The sequence below is a fragment of the Gorilla gorilla genome, chromosome 11, assembly GCF_029281585.2.
Source record: "Gorilla gorilla gorilla isolate KB3781 chromosome 11, NHGRI_mGorGor1-v2.1_pri, whole genome shotgun sequence".
Taxonomy (NCBI): domain Eukaryota; kingdom Metazoa; phylum Chordata; class Mammalia; order Primates; family Hominidae; genus Gorilla; species Gorilla gorilla.
In genome coordinates, this window is record NC_073235.2 from 51,539,337 (window position 1) to 51,556,612 (window position 17,276).

At 39.3% G+C, this 17,276-nt stretch overlaps 1 protein-coding gene across 7 annotated transcripts in view; it reads left to right on the forward strand.

Annotated features, from left to right (window-relative positions):
- LYPD6B (LY6/PLAUR domain containing 6B) overlaps window positions 1–17,276 on the forward strand; it is a 176,109-nt gene continuing 158,833 nt past the window's right edge. For 2 of the 7 annotated variants that reach the window (XM_055380178.2, XM_055380180.2), the window contains exon 1: window positions 26–194. The gene's annotated coding sequence lies outside the window, so the exon portion shown is untranslated. Of the gene's footprint in view, window positions 195–17,276 lie in introns of all 7 variants that reach the window. The other 5 variants (XM_055380175.2, XM_004032636.5, XM_055380185.2 and 2 more) reach the window with 5 other exon arrangements.

Genomic DNA, 17,276 nt, shown 5'->3' on the forward strand with positions numbered 1-17,276 from the left:
GGCTGCTCCCTCGCGGGCGAGGCTCACCTGTCCCGGCCCGGCCCCCTCCCGCGCCCCAGGTGGTTCAGGGCGGGGAGGAGCCGCGCCCCGCCCCGCGCGGTCGCAGCCAACGCCGGCCCCAGGCGGGTGCGCTGGGAGCCTGGGCCGGGAGCCGGGTGAGGGCGCCGAGAGGCTCGGTGGGCGCGGGCGGCGAGGTGAGCTGGGCCAGCGCAGCAGGCGGGGGCGGTGGTGGGTTCGGGACGGCTCACCCCGCGCCGGAGCGAGTGCGGGGCAGCGCGACTGCGGCTGGAGATGCGCTGCGCCCCTGCTGGGCGCGCCGGGGCAGCCAGGAGCTCGCGGGGCCGCGGGGCCGCGGCACAGTGGCGGGGTCGGGGTCTGGTCGCTGCCTCGGGGCGAGTAGCTGCCAACATCTGGACGGGACGGGAGCAGGGGGCCGGGGCAAGGCTGGAGCGGTGTGGGTCTCTAATCGTCCAGAGCCCTGCGGGGCCAGTGACTTCGGCAGAGCCGAGGGGAGAGGAGATACTGGGGGTCAAACTGCTGGAGAGAGCGCGGAGCTGGGGCTGGGGTTCAAGGCCGATCGTGGGGCCAAGAGCGAGCGTGCCAGCTCCAGTGTTTCCCCCTGCAGCGCTTCACGCGGGACCAGCGCGGGTGCCGCCGCTTCCCTTGCCCCGGCTCTTTACTTTTGTTGTTGAATAACCGACCTTACACATTGGTTAGTTACCTGGGGCTTCTCAAAAGCTGGGTCTGGAGGCTGCTCTGACTCCAGGGGGCTTGGGTTGTCAGGCTTCAGGTCTGTATGCCCTGTGGCGTTTGGGGGGAGCTGGTGGGTGGAGGGGTTCTGTCCACCTCCCAAGGCCAGGGGATCAGAGAGTGGGAAAAGTCTAGAATGCTATTTAAATTCCAGTAACTAGCTGTGTGACCTTGGGCAAGTTACTTAACTGCTCTGAGCCTCAGTTCCCTTAAAGTAAAATAGGTATTATTAATATTATAATCATTACAATAGACTTAGGTTATATGATGTTCATGGAGTACATAGCATACTGCTTGATTTTTTCCCCCTTTGTGTTGATGTGGTGGTGTGTGTGTTGTGGGGTGGGGGCATTCTTTCCCACCCTGACTTGTTCATGGTTAGGCTTCCTCCAGGATGCCTTACTTGCTGACAGCATCACAGAGGCCAAGATTAGGGCTGCCAGTGCACAGGCCCTGCAGATGGAGGGGGTGTTGTCAGACTGCCCTCATCATTACCCATCGTATTTGTCAGAATTGTTTTCTTTGGGTTGGGTTTTGGTCACTTGAAAATTGCCTTATACTATTAGAAATTGACTGGGTCACATAAATGAAAAGGTGGAGGGTTTCAGTTGAAAGCTATAGCTAGTTCCAGAGGCTCATACAAGGTTCCAGGGCTGGTTCTCTCTCTTGTATATCTTAGCTGTTTTTCTCTCTGGGTTTACTGGTTCTTAGTATGGACGATAAATAGGACTTGCACCTTCAGGCTTATCTGCTCCTTCAGAGAGAGAGACAGAGACAAAGAGGGAGAGAGAGAATCCCATCTTCTCTATCCATATAGCAGTCTCTCTCTGTCTCTCTCTCTCTCTCTCTTTTTTTTTCTTTTGAGACAGACTCTCACTCTGTCACCCAGGCTGGAGTGCAGTGGTGTGATCTCGGCTCACTGCATGCAACCTCCACCTCCCAGGTCCAAGCGATTATCCTGCCTCAGCCTCCCAAGCAGCTGGAGTTACAGGCGCGGGCCACCACGTGGGACTAATTTTTGTATTTTTAGTGGAGATGAGGTTTTACCATGTTGGCCAGGCTGGTCTCGAACTCCTAACCTCAAGTGATCTGCCCGTCTTGGCCTCCCAAAGTGCTGGGATTATAGGAGTGAGCCACTGCACCCGGCCCCTTATAGCAATCTTATTGACATACTGGACCAAAGCAGAACCAAGCCATCTCAGCAGACAGGGAGAGGTTTCCACAACAGGAATGGGCACATGACCGACTGTGATTGATAGACTGGCCCACCTCTGCTGCAAGGGATGTCGGTAGGGGGCGCAATTCCCAATGAGAAGTCTGACAAAACAGGACATGTTCATTTTGCTATCTCTGTCTTTGCTCACCAGCACCTAAAGGTAGTCTGCAGTAGAATGTAGACAGCCTGAGGGCCGTATTCCGTCAGTCAAGTCTTCATCTAATGCATGGAGGGCATCCTGTGTGTCCATCTTTTCATTCATTGTTTTTTGTTTATTCATTCATTCGACATTTAATAAATGCTCAACATATGCCAGGGCCTCTGCCAAGGGCGAAAATGCTTGCTTTTGAGAAGCTCACAGTCTAGTTGGAAAGACAGATATGAGGATAACATCGTCTAGGACTCATCTGTCTGGGGATGTATTGAAGACTCCCCAAAGAAACTGTAGTTGAGCTTTGAATTGAAAATGAGCTCCAGCCTGGGCAGCAGAGCGAGACTCCGTCTCACAAAAAAAAAGAAAAAAGAAAAAAGAAAATGAGAAGGGCTGGTCTAGGAGAAAAAGTAGAGAAATTTTCTAGGCCATGTGGTAGGATTCCAGAGGGACACTTTTTGTTGTAATATTGTTTAGGTTACTCTACTTTCTTGCTTAGCACATCTGAAGGTAGGTCGTTTGAAGTGGCCACAGCTCTTTGGTGGCTTCTAGAAAATTATCTTGTTTTTCCAGGGTGACTAGAGCTCCATCATGCCTTCACATGACAACATCCAAAGCAGAAAAAAGAAGGCCGGGGCTTGCTGCTTAATCTTTCTCTAGATAATAAAGGACAAATTTTCCCTGAAGTTCCCTGCGTCACTGGCCAAAGTGGTCTAACGCTTACCCTGAAACCAGTCATTGGCAAAGGAGAAGAGGGGCCCATGATTGTTTTGCCCAAGCTATTTTCCGGAGCTGTAGGAGGGGCTCACCTACCTGAGCATCCATGCTCCGTGTCTGAATACAATCAGAATTCTGTTAGCAAGGAGGAAAGTGAGACTGCCTGTTGGGCTGTTAGGTAGGCAACAAACTGTGTCTCCCGGAGGTGGGGACAGGTGATGCAAGGTCTGGCACAGATTGGTAATCAGAAGTCCAATACCATGGGAGACGCCTAGGGTGTGGCTGAGGGGAGGAAAGGAGCTGAGGTTGGAAAAGTAAGTAAAGACAGGACTACCCTGTATTAGATTCCATGGATGTCACTAAGAAGCATAGTAAATCTTGGTCCCATTCCTCAACAAGCTTACACCTGAAACCTGGAAAAGCTTCTCTGAGTTTTCCATACTCCCAATAGTAATAGCAACAGTGGCTCACTCTATGGTGGCAATTCTCAAGGGGTGGATTGGGGTGGAGGAGTTTCAGAAGAGTTTCAAACCCTGTGTAGTTTGAAAAGCCTCACATATGATTTTGCTGGACACCCACTGCCTACCTTCCCCGGAAACTCCCTGTCCCTCTCTTGAGAACACTTACTTGCTCTAAATCATGACTTTGTTTCAGTATTGTTAACTGTCTTCAAACTAACAGGCTGGGACTTGGTGAAGATGCAATTAATGGTAGATCCTGGACTAGAAAACAATTCTCCTGATGCTAAGTCCAAAGAGCGATAGCTTTGGTAGTTGCATTTAGTAGGAAACCAGCCTCTGCCATGAACTGCTTTGAAATCATGTATCCTATTTTCATCTGAAATGTGAAGTGAGTGCTGCACTTTGTTTCTGCTTTATACGGTAGACATTGGTGGACATTGGTGCTGGACTTTTGGAATCAGATTGGGCAACCAAGGATGCCGCTTCTCATGATCCTCTATCCTCAATATCTAGTTAGCAAAGAAATTGGCAAAAAGACATGATCACTAATGCTGGAAGAAAGCAGAAGTGGAGGGCAGCATATTTTCCTGTTTTCAGCAACAATACTGCCATGGGCTGGCCAGGATCACTGGAAGAATGTGAGGGAATGAGGTAGAGAGAAATGCCTTGGGCAGTCATTCATTTCACAAATATTTATTGAGCATCTACTGTGTGCCAGACACTGTTCTAGGTGCTGGGGATTGGAGCTTACAGTCTACTGGAAGGAGACATTTATTTATGTTTTGTCTAATAAGTCAGGCGGTGAGAAGTACAGAAATAAAAAATAAAATAGATCCAGACAAGAGTGCAGTCATTAGAAACAAACTGGATATAGTGCTGGAAATCATGGCTTATTCTCTCTTGTTTCCAGCAGAGCTATATGGTCTAAGCAGGTAGGGTTTTGGGCAAAAAGGACAGGTGTTCATGTGGAAAAAGACAGTTAAATGTTAAATAACTCAATTTTATAGGATTTCTTTCATGCAGAATTTCTTTGATTGTTTGTTATAACTCACATTGTTCCTAAATATGATTTATAATGACTTACAAAAACATGGTACCAGGTCATGAGAAATAAATGTAGAAATATGAGCAAAGGGAAAATAAGGGTCATTTCTTTCATCATTATGTTCCAGAATTGTTTAGTTTTGGTAGCAGGGAAAGGAAGAAATACGGTGGTTACAAATGTGGTGATTCATGCTCAGGGTTCGTTATTTAAAAGAAGAGAAAATAAATTTTGATGCCTCAGGAACTTGTACTTTCTTTTGGTGTTTAAAGAATCAATTTTATTTGATAGAAAAAGTGGTCTCTTTACTAAGGACTTATATGAAATTTATCTCCTGAATTCAAAGAAAACTAACTTTTTTTGGGTCAATATAAAGTACACCAAAAGTTAACAGATCAAAAGTCCAATTCCAAAGTTAAATAATATGCTACAGATACAAATTGATGAGAGGTTATGTTTGGACCCATTACTGCCTGGAAAAAACAGAAATGCAAATAAAATTTTAAAGTGTTGAAGTGTTATGCAGAGGTAATTTTAACTACTTGTTTTTATTGAGTTTTCTTGTTGTTCAGTACAATAATTTGGATATAAGTCTTGTGTCAGAAATATAATTTATAAATTACTTCTCCCAGCGACTGCCTTGTCATTTTTATTCCCTTAACAATGTCTTCTCAGATCAAAAGTTTTAATTTTGATAAACCAGTTTATCGATTTTTTAATACATCCAACTTTTATTGTTGAATTGAGGAATTCTCTAACTAACCAAAAAGCCTTGAACATTTCTATTTTCTTCTAGAAGTTTCATGTTTTACGTTTTACACTTAGGTCTATGATCCATTTTACTTTAATTTTTGTGTAAGGGATAAAGTATGAGTCAAAGGTATTTTCTTTTTGGTATGTGGGAGTCCAAATGTTCCAGCACCATTTGTCGAAATGACTGTCCTTTCTTCCCTTGAATTGTCTTAGAGCTTTTGTCACTAATCAATTAGCTAAAATGTAAGGGTTTATTACTAGACTCTCAATTCAGTTCCATTGATCTGTATGCTTACTTCATGCCAACACTACAGTATCTTGATTATTGTGGCTTTAAAATACATTTTGGAAGCACATAGTGTAGGCCCTCCAACTTTATATTCTTTTTCAAAATTGCTATGACTCTTTTAGTTCTTTTGCCTTTCCATATGAATTCTAGAATTAGTTTGTCAATATCTACAAAAAAATCCTCCTGGGATTTTGAATGGAATTGTATTAAACCTACAGATTAATTTAGGAAGAATTGACATCTTTACATTATTGAGTTTTCTAGTTCATGAGCAGGGTATAACCATCCATTTATTTAAGTCTTTGATTTCTTCCATCAGCACTCTGTAGTTTTCAGGATATAGATCTTGCACATATTTTGTTAGATTTATACTTAAGTATTTCATTTTGGGGATTGCTGTTGTTGCTGGTATATAGAAATAGAATTTATTTTTGTATGTTGGTATTGTATTCTGTGGCCTTGCTAAAGTTACTCATCTGTTTTAGGTGGGTCATTTGTAGATTCTTTGGAATTTTCTACATAGACAACCATATTATCTGTGAATAGAGACAGTTTTATTTTTCCTTTCTAACCTAAATGCCGTGTCTTTCTTTCCTCCCTCCCTCCTTTCCTTCCTCCAACTTATTGCACTGGCTAAGAATTGCAGTACATGTTGAATAGCACTGATAAGAGAACATCCTTACTTTGTTTCTTATCATGGAGCAGGCAGCAATAAATCTTTCACTGTTAAGTATGATGTTAGTTGAGGTTTCTTGTAGATACAATATGATGTTAAGAAATTTCCTTTGTACTCCTAGTTTATTGACAGTGTTTTTTAAAATTATGGGTGGATTTTGAATTTTATTGAATGCTTTTTTACCATCAACTGACAGAACCATATGAGTTTTCTTAATATTTAATATGGTGAATTGCACTGATTGATTTTCAAATGTTGAACCAGCCTTACATTCTCTGGATAAATTCCACTTGGTTGTAATGTATTTTTGGAGGGGACTAGGTAGATTGGTATTATTTATTCCTTCAGTGTTTGGTAGAATTCTCTAGTGAAACCATTTGGTCCTAGAGTTTTCTTTGTTGGAAAATTTTTAACACAAATTTAATTTTATAAATAGATATAGGACTATTCAGATTATCTATTTATTCTTGATAAGTTTTGTTAGTTTGTATCTTTCAAAGATTCAGTCCACTTCACCTAAGTTGTCAAATTCATTGATACAGAATTTTTTGTGGAGTTCTTTTATTAGCCATTTATGTCTGAATGGTCAGTAATAATACTCCCTCTTTTATTCTTGACATTATTAACTTATGTCTTCAGTCTTTTTCTTGCTCAGTCTGTCTAGAGGTTTATCAATTTTATTGATCTCTTCAAAGATCCAGATTTTGGTTTAATTTTGTCTATTATCTTTCTGTTTTCAATTTAATTGATTTCTGCTCTTATTTTATTATTGCCTTCCTTCTCTTTGCTTAGGTTTAATGTACTCTTCTATTTTTTAAGGGATAAGCTTATATTACTGATTTTTGTTTTAATAGAAGTATTTAATGCTATACATTTCCCTCTAAGCCTTGCTTTAGCTGCATTATACAATTTTGAAATGTATATTTGAATTTTCACTTAGTTTAAATATTTTAACATTTCTTTTGAGACTACTTATTGACCCGTATGTTATTTTAAAGTATATCATTTAATTTTAAGATATTTGGGGATTTTCTAGAAGTTTTTCTGTTATTGATTTCTAGTTTAAATCTTTTATTATCCTAGAATATGACTTGCATGATTTCTGTTCTTTTAGATTTGTTCATATTTGTTTTATGACCCAGAATGTGGTTTATCTTGGTGAATTTCAATCCACACTTGAAAATATGTGTATTCTGCTATTGATGGGTGGGATGTTCCAGAAATATCAATTAGGTCAAGTTGCTTGATAGGGTTGTTCAGATCTTCTGTGTTCTTATTAATTTTCTGCTTGTTTTCTCTATAACCAAGAGAGGAATCTTAGCATTTCCAGTTACAATTGTGGATGTATCTATTTTTCTTTTTACTCATATCACTTCTTCATGTATTTTGACTCTATGTTGTTAAGTGCATACACATTTAGGGTTGTGATGTCCTCTTGGAGAACATCTTGATCCCTTTCTTATTATGTAATGTCCCTCTGTATTTCTGTTAATATTCCTTTTTCTGGAGTCTGCTTTGGGTGTTAATAATACAGATACTCCAGCTTTTTTTGGATTAATGTTTGCATTGTATATCTTTTTCTGTTCTTTTACTTTTAACCTATATTTAGGTTATAAAATAACCTGTATACTTAAGATGGCTTTTTTGTGGCAACATATACTTGAGTCTTATTTTTTCAACTAATCTGACAATATCTGTCCATTAACTGGTATGTTAGACCATTTACACTTACTATGCTATTGATATGGCTTAATTATAATCTACCATCTTGCTAGTTGTTTTCTATTTGTTCTATCTGTTCTTTTTTTTTTCTTGTTTCTTGAGCTTTTTTTTTTTGTTGTTGTTGTTTATTTTGTTTTTTGAGGTGGGGTCCCGTTCTGTCACCCAGGCCAGAGTACAGTGGTGCAATCTTGGCTTACTGTAGCCTTGACCTCCTGGTCTTGAGCATTTTTTAATATTTTCCTTATCTCCACTATGGACTTCTTACCTATGCCTCTTTAAATTTTTTTAGTGATTGCTCTAGAGTTAATAATATGTATCTTTAATTAATTAGAGTCTACTTTCAACTAGTATTATACTGTTTCATTTGTAGTCTTATAGCAGTATATTCACAGTTCTTCTCTTTTATGTTTTGTGCTATTGTTATTATCATTTTTTAATATCAGCTCTAAATAAAAGATTTTTTGCTTTAGACCAGGGGTCAACAAACTTTTTCTGTAAAAAAGCCAGAAAGTAATTATTTTAGGCTTTGAGGCCATAGATGGTCTCTGTTGCATATACTTTTATTCTTAAACAATTCTTTACAAATGTATTTCAAAAAACATTCTTAGTTCATTGATTATGCTAAAACAGTCCAGGGGCTAGGTTTGGCTTGTAGGTTATAGTTTGCTTACTCCTGCTTTAGACATTCAGTTATCTTTTATAGCAATTAAAATTAAGAGAAAAAATAATTTTGTTTGATTTTCATTTATATCATTTCCATCATTCTTTTCTTTGTGTAGATCCAAGTTTTGGTCTGGCAACGCCTGGATAACTTAATTTAACGTTTGTTGTAGTGTAGGTCTCCTGGCAATGAATTCTAAGTTTTTGTTTCTCTTTGATTTCTATTTTTCCTGCATCTTTGGGAGATATTTTACTGGGTATAAAATTCTGGGTTGACAGTTTTTACGCTTGGTCTTAGCTAAAAGGCTGAGAAGCAATGGGTTGACAATTTAAAAAAAAAATTCAGGACTTTAAAAATGTTGCTTCATTCTCTTCTTGTATGCCTCTGACAAGAAGTCTTCTGTAATTCCTATCTTTGTTCCTTTTCATTTGATGTTTCACTTTTCTTTTGCTGCTTTCAAGATTTTATTTTTGTCTTTGGTTTTCAGCTCTTTGAGTATGATATGCCTAGGAGTGTGTGTGTGTGTGTGTACATGTACGCATGCGTGCACACTCTTGATATTTATCATACCTGATGTTCTTGAGCTCCTTGGATCTGTGATTTGGTATCTGTCATTAATTTTGGAAAATTCTCAGCAATTATTTTTTCAAATATTTCTTCTGCCTATTTTCTTTCTTTTCTCCTGAAATTTCAGTTACATCTAGGTTTGAATTTATGATACGGTCCCACAGCTCTTGGGCACTCCATTCTTTTTTTGCTTGTTTTATTCATGTTTTTTCTCTTCTTATTTAGTTTGGGTAATTTCTACTGATCTATTTTCAAGTTCAATGATTTTTTCCTTTGCTGTATCAAGTCCACTAAAGAATGCCTGTTGAAAGCATCCTTTATTTGTTACTGTCTTTAGCCTTTCAAGTATTTCCATTTGATTCTTTCCTGCAGTTTTTCTCTCTGATAACATTTTCCATTTAATCTTTCAGATTGTCTACCCTTTCCACTACGGACTTTTATAATTAATTTTGGTTATTTAAAATTCTTTGTCTGATAGCTTCAGCATCTAGGTCTGGTTCTATTCATTGCAATGTCTCTTCGCAGTATGATCTTTTCTTGCTTTTCTCATGCCCTATAATTTTTTTTTTGTTGATAACTAGACATCTTATATAGGACATTAGATATGGAGATAGGCTTTATGCATGGGAATGGGCACGCCGTTCTCTTTTTACCAGGCCTTTAGTGTGAAGATTGATCAATCTAGTCAGAAGATGAACTGGGTTTGAGGGTTCTCATTCCTCTGGTTATTCTCAGTGTACCCCCAGACTTCAAATTCCTCTAGTGATGCCTTGTGTTTAGGGTTGGAGCTGGCTTACCAAAGGCCTTTGCCATTCCCATCTTTTGGTCTTCCTGTGGTACTGGGCCCCAGAGTGGTCTGTCTCCATGCTCTTTCAACTCTCCCAGTGGTAGTCCATTGTTATTTGTGACCTGATGCTTGTTAGTCAGTGTCCAGGTACATCTGCCTCAAGTAGACAAGTGCTCATGTCTTGTCTCTTCCTGCAAGTGCCTCTCAAGATTTTGGGCTAGTTTGTTCTCCTTTGCCTCAGTTTTCTCATGGATTTGAGAAGGTTATGATCTTGTGCTTTACCTGGCTTTTTATTTTTTGTAAGCATGGTAATAATGTTCTTTTCAGTTCTCTACATCCTGAGCAGAAATCAAAAGCCCTGATTTCATGTTTTCAAGCTCTTTCTTTTGGTGATCTTCTTGTAAAATACTGGTGTCGTTTCCCTTCCGCTTATGCTTTATCAAATATAATTTACACATTTCATATGTATAAATCAGTGGTTCTCAGCCCTTACTTGGGAAGCATGAAAAGGAAACACAGATTTTGGGCCCCAGTGTTTCAATTGATATACGTCAGGATTAGGTATGGATATCGTTTATAAGCTCCCCAGGTGAGTCTGATATTCATCTGCATTGAAAGCTCCTGGTCTAAGTATCACTTTCAACCTTGCCTTTCACAGAGGTGTTATTCCAATGTAAATGGCCAAATGAAGTCTCAGCCTGTATATGTCCACCCTATAGAATCAGTTCTCTCCTAATGTGCCTTCAGTGGTACACAGTGCCTGTGATCTAAACTGATAGTCTCATAGAATGGGGAGAAAACTTAAGAGTTCTTCTTATTTCACTTTCAATGACTCTCTCATCTTTGAAATGCACCCTTCTCTAATCTACCAGTTTGTGTAACTCACTACCTTGCAAATTGTTTTGAAATTAGTTTGCATGACTCAGTATATGAGCATGTGTGCATGCACATGCACACACACACACACGCTCTCATACACGTGACACTTTATGAAACAGTAGTTACTCTTACAATAAGTCTTGTACCTCTAAATCGATTACATGATCCACCAATGTGTTGCTTCTTACAGTATGAAAAACGCTTGTTCAGTCCATCTTCCAGTGGACAAGCTTTGGAAGGTTTCAAAACAGGTCCCTTAGTACCTCAGAGTGCTCTTGTGTCTGGTGTAAAGCTGATTCCTCCAGCAGTGTTTCCAGCTTCTTCACTACCCTGGCCAGTTTTATGCACTAGATACTAGAGCCGATGCTAGGTAACATGCCCAGGATTTCAGAGTTTATGGCTTGTTTGGAGACACATGACATGCAAGGTGAGTGTCAAAAAGTTATGTTGTGAGTAAGTGCTCTTAGAGGTCACAGATGAAAGAAAGATCAAACAGGTGGTCAGGAAAGACTTGATTGGGGCCTTGAAGGTAAGCATCAGATATGTATGGAGGGTAAGGTATTTGGGGATGGGGAGGATTCAGAGGGAGGAAAAAGCTATGTTAGCAGTCTCCCAACACCTTGGCTCTCTCTAGGAGTGACTTGGATTCACAGTAGCTAAGAGAATCTGTAGGTTAGATACAAAGGGGAAATCTAATTTGAATTGTTTCTATAGCAGAGGATAGGCAAAGTCCGCAGAAGGTACTAGACTCAACTCCCCATATTCCCCTTGCCCCCCAAGTCAGAGTCTTCAGGGGCTGTGACTCTGACAAGTGTAGTTTGTATGTTGCTCTGGACTCTATTTCTTGTCATGGTGAGGTTCAGCTTGCAAGGGGTCAGTTCAAGGCTGGTAGATTTAAGACCTGCCTTTTTGTGACTTCTGTCAAGTTTTGGAGCAATCACCGATAGTTACTGGCCTAGTTTTGTCCACCTTCTCTTCTCGGGGGCCCTTAACCAGCTGTATTACTAAGAAATGTAATTCTCAAAGTATGCTACATCTACTGCTCTTCATGATCCATTTCACTCTGGAGACAGTCTTCGGAGCATTCTTGCTCATTGTGAAACCACGTCACCATCAAAATACTGCACAGAAGCCAGATATTATATCTTTGGTATCGTGTTGAAAACATCTCCTGCATTTTGGGACTATTTCACTAGGGTGAAAAACAGAGAATGAAGTACATTACTGAAAAAATAGGCACGGTGTGTTTTATTTGTCTTTTAGTAAGGTATGGGAACCACAGTTTTTAGGCAACTACAGGAAAGTTAGAACAAAGATGAGGGCTGCAAGTAACCCACTGCTGTGCCAGCACCACAGAGGTGGTATTAGTGTTACTGAGAAATGTGCATTATACATTTCTCCTAGAATTTGGTGCTGGGATTTTAGTTTGTCTCTTGGGAAGAGCCAGTAGGTCAAACAGGGGACACCTCTGTTTTATATTTCTCTTTTTGCCTTGGCACCCAGGAAGCCTGGAGCTACAGTTGTAGTGATAATTTTATTTCAAGTTATAAGTTCAAAGATTTCCTGTCTTAATATGATTTCAACTTTTTAAAAACAATAACTTTTTTCTTATTACAAAGATGATATATATTCATTATAAAAGATGTATAAAATAACATGTTCCCACCCCAACCAGATATTTTCCTACCACACAGAAATAGTCACGGTTTGCATTTTAATCTTAATCATTCTAATTTATTCTAAACATATATGTATATATTTATACATACACATATATATTACAAAAATGAAATCTCTTTCACATTACAACTCATGTTTAAAACATAACATTTATCAACACTTTCTATGTCATTAAATATCCCTGAACAATATTATTATTATTACTATTTTTTTTTTTTGAGATGGAGTCTCGCTCTGTTGCCCAGGCTGGAGTGCAGTGGCACGAACTTGGCTCACTGTAAGCTCTGCCTACTGGGTTCACGCCATTCTCCTGCTCAGCTTCCTGAATAGCTGGGACTACAGGCACTTGCCGCCATGCCCAGCTAATTTTTTCTATTTTTTAGTAGAGATGGGGGTTTCACCATGTTAGCCAGGATGGTCTCAATCTCCTGACCTCATGATCCACCCGCCTCGGCCTCCCAAAGTGCTGGGATTACAGGCGTGAGCCACCGCACCCGGCCAACAACATTATTTTTAATGTATTTTGTATTTAATCATGAAGGTATATCTGTTGCAATACTTTCAGCTAGAATTCAGCTTTTTGCTATTATAAACAGCTCTGTCATATACATTCTTGTAGCTGAATCTCTGAGCACACCCATGATTATTTTAATAGATAAGTTTCTAGAAATGACATAAGTGAGTAAAGGGCTATATATTATTATTATTATTATTTATTTTTGAGATGGAGTCTCACTCTGTTGCCGAGACTGAAGTGCAGTGGTGCAATCTTGGCTCACTGCAACCTCCTCCTTCTGGGTTCAAGCGATTCTCCTACCTCAGCCTCCTGTGTAGCTGGGATTTCAGGCATGTGCCACCATGCCCTGCTAATTTTTGTATTATTAGTAGAGACAGGGTTTCACCATGTTGGCCAGGCTGGTCTGGAACTTCTGACCTCAAGTGATCTGCCCGCCTAATCCCAGCACTTTGGGCTATATTATTTTTAAGGCTTTGGATATATATTTCCCATGTTGTCCTCCAGAAAGCATGAACTAATTTATTTTATCACCTGGGAGTTTGAGAGTGCCTTTTCTGCTAAGCCTCATACAATACTAGGATTATTATTATTATTTTGAGATGGAGTCTCGCTCTGTCGCCAGGCTGGAGTACAGTGGCACAGTGTTGGCTCACTGCAACCTCCGCCTCCTGGGTTCAAGCGATTCTTCTGCCTCAGCCTCCCGAGTAGCTGGAATTACAAGCAAGCCCCACCACACCCAGCTAGTTTTTGTATTTTTAGTAGAGATAGGGGTTCACCATGTTGGCCAGGATGGTCTCAATCTCCTGACCTCATGATCCGCCCGCCTCAGCATCCCAAAGTGCTGGGATTACAGGTGTGAACCATGTGCCTTTCCAGGATTATTATTTTTTAAATCTATGTTAGGAGTCAGGACTTCTGGCTATGGCCAAATGAGGAGGTCAGCAAGTTCTCTTTCCCTGAAAGCTACTATAAATCTGGACAAAATGAACAGAAGCAGCCATTTTATCACTCTGGTAATCTATCAAAGACATGCAACAACCTGAGAAGAATTTATTCATGGAAAATTGCTGAACTTCAGGTAAGGACACTGGGAGTCTGTGGTCTTGTCTGGGGCTACTCCCTATTCCCCACCAACCACAGCTCGGTGGGTGCAGAGGTGTTGCCTGGGCAAAGGAGATGATGAACACCAGCCCCACTGCTGTCCAGATTGAAGGGACTTGCTCAATTTGCAGCACGCCAAGTGGGTGACTATGCCCGTGAGTGCTTTTTGAGTCCCTTCTTCCCTGTTTTAGTTTACCTTGACTCTTTAAAAAAATAAAATAATTATAGAAAAAGGGGAAAATAAACATAAAGAGAAGAAAATGAGAAGCCCCCATAAGCCCATTTGGTGTCCATTCTTCTCTATTGGCTTGTTTCAATGGAGGCTTCTGCCTTGATGGAAATGCTGTCTGCCACCCCATACAGTAGCCACTGTTCTTGGGTGGCTATTGAGCACTTGACATGTGGAAAGTGCAACTGAAGAGTTGAATTTTTTAATTTTGATGAATTCTAATTAATTTATATTTAAATATTCGCATGTGTCTACCAGCTACAGTGTTGGACAGAATAGTTTTATGATTTCTATAATATGGAGGTATGATAGATACATACCTTTCATTCGTACATACATACATACATATGGAGGTAAGATAGATACATAGTTAAAAAAAACAAAATAGGATCATACTGCACATTGTGCTTTTATATTCCTTGTCTTGTTAACAGTATATCATAAACATAATTTTAATGACTGAATTGTATTCTGTTGAATGAATGTACCATAAATAGCTTAACAAAGTCTTCATTGTACCTTTAGGATATTTCCAATATTTTGATACTATAAACAACATTGCAGAGAATGTGTTTACAGCTAAAGTTGTAACATTCCTAATTATTTACTGAGGTTAAATTCTTAAATTTGAACTATTGGGTCAAATATAATACCCATTTTCAAACCTCTCTTCCAAGAAGTTCTATCACTGAACATTTTCACCAATAGTATATGAAAGTATCTCACTGTTATTATTTAATTGAGATATAATACACATACCATAAAATTTACCTCTTTAAAGTATACGATTCAGTGGTTTCTGATATATTTAAAAAGTTGTGCAACCATCATCACTACCTAATTCCAGAAGGGTTTTATCACTCCAAAAAGAAATCTCATACCCATTAACAATTGCTTCCTGTTCCCACCTCCACCCATTCCCTGGCAACCACTAATCCACTTTCTGTCTTGATGGATTTGCCTTTGCCTGCTCTGGACATTTCATATAGATAGAATCCTACAATATATGGTCTCTTGTGTCTGGTTTCTTTCACTTGGCATATGCTTTCAAGGTTTGAGGTTCATAATGGTTTCAAGGTTATAACATAAGCCAGTACTTCATTCCTTTTGATGGCTGAATAATATTCCGTTGTAGGAATACACCACATTTTGTTTATCCATTTATCAGTTGATGGACATTTGGGTGGTTTTCACTTTGACTATTAAAAATAATGCTTCTGTAAGCATTCATGTATAAGTGTTTGTGTGGAATGTTTTCAGTTCTCTTGCATATACAATTAGGAGTATAATTGTTGCATCATATGGTAACTGTATGTTTAACCTTTCAGAAGTTGCCAAACTGTTTCCAAAGCAGCTGTGCCATTTTACATTCCCACAAGCAATGTATGAGGGTTCCAATTTTTCCATATTCTTGCTGACGAATTTTTTGTCAATCTTTTTGCTATAGTCATTCTGGTAGGTGTGAAGTAATATTTCTTTGTGGTTTTAATTTGCATTTTCCTAATAACTAATGATGTTGGGAATTTTTTGATATGCTTACTGGCCATTTGTATATCTTCTTTGGAGAAATATCTGTTTAAATACTTTGCCATTTTAAGATTTTTTTGTCTTTTTATTCTAGAGTTATTATCTTGTTTTTACGTATTCTGGATAGTAGACCCTTATTGGATATAACATTTGCAAATATTTTGTTGCATTCCGTAAGCTGTCTTTTCATTCTCTTAGTAGTATCTTTTGAAACACGAAACACGAAAGGTTTTAATTTTGACCAGTGCAGTGGCTCACACCTGTAACCTGAGTAAGCCGAGGTGGCAGGATCACTTGAGATTAGAAATTCAAGACCAGCTTGGGCAATGCAGCAGATTCTGTCTCTACAAAAAACAAAAAATAAAATTAGCTGGGCATCGTGGCGTGCACCGGCAGTTCCAGCTACCCGGTAGTCTGAGGCTGGAGAATCTCTTGACCCCAGAAGTTTGAGACTGCATGAGCCATGATTGCACTACGGCACTCCAGCCTGAGTGACAGAGTGATACCCTATTTAAAAAAAAAAAAGTTTTTAGTTTCGATGAAGTCCTATTTATCTATTTTTTTTCTTTTTTTCGCTTGTGCTTTTGGCATCACATCTAAGAAACCATTGCTTAATCCAAGGTCACATAGGTTTCTTCTAAGAATTTTATAATTTCAGCTCTTCCATGTAGATATTTGATCTATTTTTAGTCAATTCTGTATACAGTATGAGTTAGGAGTCCGCATTTATTCTGTTGCATGTGGCTTCTCAGTTGTCCCAGCACTGTTTGTTGCCAAGAGTGTTCTTTCTGCCATTGAATTGTTTTGGCAACCTTGTCAAAAGTCAACTGACCATAAATACATGGCTTTATTTCTAGATTCTCAATTCTGTTCCATTGATTTGTGCATCTGTCCTTATTGGCAGTACCACAAAATATTGATTATTGTTGCTTTGTGAGAGTTTTGAAATTGAGAAGTATAAGTCTTCCAACTTTTTTCTTCTTGTTCGGTGTTATTTTGGCTATTCTGGGTCCCTTACATTTCCATGGATGAGCTTGTTAATTTCTACCAAAAAGGCCAGCTGGAATTGTGCTAGAGGTTGCACTGATTTTTGTAAATCAATGTGAAGAGTATTGCCATCTTAACAATGTAAGTCTTCCAGTCATGAAAACGGGATGCTTTTCCGGTTATTTAGGTCTTCTTTCATTCCTTTCAATGATGTTTTATAATTTTCTGCGTACAAGTTATGCACTTCTCTTGTTAAATTGATTCCTGCTTTATCTTTTCTGATGCAGTGTAATGACATTGTCAGTTTCATTTTGGGGGTGGTTCATTGGTAGTGCATAGGAATACAGTTAATTCTTGTGTTTCGATCTTGTATCCTGAAATCTTGCTGAACTTGTCAATTAACTCTAACAGTTTGCTGGTGAATTTATTAGGGTTTTCTACATACAAGATCATGTCATCTCCAAATGCAGGTAGTATTACTTCTTTCTTCCAATCTGAATGCCTTTTATTTCTTTTCCTTGCCTAATTGCCTTTGCCAGAAAAGACAGCACATAGTGCTGAGAG